We start from the raw sequence: 3257 nt of genomic DNA, 5'->3' as shown, positions 1-3257 counted from the left end.
ACTACTATGACTGTTATCAAGTCGACTCCTAATCGGAAATTAAAAAGTTAACTCGTGCGTGTTAATCTATTTTTTTTGCTGATTTTTTTATTAAATAATTCTTTTACTCGTAGTAAATTATCTATAAATTCTATAAATCGTAAAAGTATACGATGTTTATATAAACGTGATGCATTTTATTAATAAGTAATTAAACAAATCTCGTTCGCGAATGTTTTCAATTCGAATATTTTGATAACGAAAATAAATCTCGTTCTGATCGATCACAAACACTATTAACAAATCGATAAAATTAACAATAAAATATAATAAAACTGGCGTATTAACAATCGTAATATCGATAAAGAACTAAACACATATATATCATAAAACAGTTTTAAACTATTGGATAGAAAATATAAAATACATTTGTTTCATACCTACACTAAAATAGAAATAATCTTTATCCCCAATATATATATACATTTTTTATGTATTTATTTTTTAACACAGTTTGGTCATAAAAAGAAAAGCCACGAGAACATCAATTTCACCAAGTAAAGAAAACGACGATATTTTATCGAGCGTTTACTTGAAATCGAATATCCGAAAAACTTCGGATTGGTTAAAAACCTATTTTTAGTTCTACTCATTGTCAATATTTCTCTATCTCGCTCTCTATATATATATATACATTTTTTTTTTATTCTTCTCTCGAGTTTAACATCGGAAAATTTCGATCATCTCCGAGTATCGGCGATCTTGATCCTTGGCTTTAAACGGGACACGATTTCCTTTTGTGCGATTTTTCGCGGATACCAGAAACGTGCGAGGACCAATATCTCAAACAATATTGCGGGGCCAGAAACGTTGATCGAATGCAGGATAAAGAAAGATTACGTATATAGCTTTTGATATACGATGGCAAGGGGGAACAAAGGGGGCAGGGAGTGGGAAAGGGGGATGAAAATTGAATGAAAAGAAAAACCTAAATGTGCGAACGCAGAAATACGAGGTAAATATCTTTTTTTATTTTCTTTTTTTCTTATTTTTTTATTTTTTTTTTTTCCATGTAAGAATTAACTTTCTCCACTTGAATGGAAAATATCAGAATCCATAACAATTTGTCAGATTTGTTAAAGGTAACAATAAGTTATTCATTTTTTGACTGTTTATTCTTTTTCTTTCGAATTGATTTAGGAATAACATTTTTTGTAATTATTATTTTGATATACGTCGATGGAATAAAGTGCATAATATGATATATTTATTGCAGAAAAATTGATTAATAAATAATCTACAATTTTTGTACGATAAAACAAAAATCTGTCTTATGCTAGGCCAAATGAGATAGGATTTGAAATTATTGTTTAATAATAAGGATCAAAATTTCTTGAAGATAAATTGTTTAACTTATGTTTAAATAGGAATCTATGATTTATTGATCGAGTATCTTCAGTCGATAAAACAAAGAAACTACTGTTACCGAAGGCTGATAATAATAAGCGTTGATAGATCAGACTAATAATTCATTAAATAATTAATAAATAAAGTTAACAATTATATATGGATTTTGATTGAGCAATTAGTGTTACGATTCTATGCCAAATGTTTTGCGGTGAAGTATAAAGAAACTCACTAGTCCCCTTTTATTATCTACCCAGCATCATTTTTGTTACCACTGGGACCACCATTGAACGATAGTAGGTATTTAACGCGATGACGGTATAATACCATCAAATAATACACTATTCTTTGATAATATATGTGATATATTTTTTAATAGTATAAATAGTATAGTTCTATTATAATAAAATTTAAAATAAAAATATTTAATTTTTAATGTATAAACATATGTGTGTGCCTTCAGAAATGCATTTATATATATATATTTTAAAATGAAACAATTTAAGACACTCAAATAAAAAAGAATCCAGAAAGTTTGTTGATAAATCCAACGATGATCACCTGTAACAAAAAGCAAAATATATTAATCATACAATCAAGTGATAAAATAGCCTGACATATAAATCGTCCAATTCGTAGATGCACTTTTCAATTGAATTCTTTATTTATTTTTATCAAATCTATATTTACCGTTGCAATAAAATTACATTAAAACGCGTGATTTTACATTTACATAAAATAAATAAAAATAAAGAAATAAGAAAAGTAAAAATACTCAGTTACTAAAAAACATATTATCTATTAATTATTGTGAAATACTTTTAAACTATATTATATAGAAGAGAAAAATTGTAAATTTAATAAAATACGATTAAAGTAAAAAATTTTAAAGACGAAACAAGAAAAAAGAAATAACTGTAATATTTACCGAACGTTATAAAAATTTTAATATTTTTGACTCTAACTAAAAACATATGCATCTTTATGACGATTTTGATGGACACAAATTTGGTGTCCCAAGGAGATGGAATGGTCCATCATCTCCAATTACAACTACAAATTAATGACGAGCGAGAAAATAATATAATAAAATATAAAATATGACTAGAGAGCTATTCTCGAAAAGTTCGAACTTGCTGTTTGAACTTTTGAAAATAACTCAATAGTCTATGTAGCTGCCCACTTGATACCACAAATTTGTGGGGGCCTCTTCGGCATTAGCCTTTTCAGCATTTAGCCTCTTCTTTCTTCATGCCCTAAACTCTGCTGTGAGGCTTTTTTAAAAATTTACTCGAATGTCTCAACAGATATTTGATCTAATCGATAAACCTATTATTAACACTTTGCATTAAAAAAATAAAATAATATCAAACAAAAGCAGGAACTTTCTAATACATCATATGGTCTTACTTTTTTACTCGACCATTTTTATCTTTTATCTTTACCCTACTTTGTATTTACTATGCATATATAACAAATGAAGTATTTTCAATAGGAATTACTAAAGAGCAAAGCGTTAATATACTTAATATTAATTAAGTATCCAACGTATTCAGCAATCTTCACTTTTTCGAAAAAAAATTAATTTTTAAGAAAACGCAAAGACTTTTGAATCGTTCGATACTGATTTATATCTCGCGGTACAGAGTATCAGCAATACATGGAAAAAACAAAAAGAAATATTTAAATGATAAATGAATCTAAAGGTTACTGAAACTTTGTATAATATCCGGAGAAGAAATTGTCCACTCCTGAGTGGAAATTACAATCACCCGACTTCTCCAGTCTCTACCTACTTACAAATTAAATAAACATTCACACCTAAGTATGCTACCTGCTTGTCTATTACCCGTATTTAAAAAGATCAAACA

Source organism: Polistes canadensis, unplaced genomic scaffold (genome assembly GCF_001313835.1).
Source record: "Polistes canadensis isolate GaletaPanama2010 unplaced genomic scaffold, ASM131383v1 scaffold_13, whole genome shotgun sequence".
Taxonomy (NCBI): Eukaryota; Metazoa; Arthropoda; class Insecta; order Hymenoptera; family Vespidae; genus Polistes; species Polistes canadensis.
Note: the sequence above shows the minus strand (reverse complement) of the source record.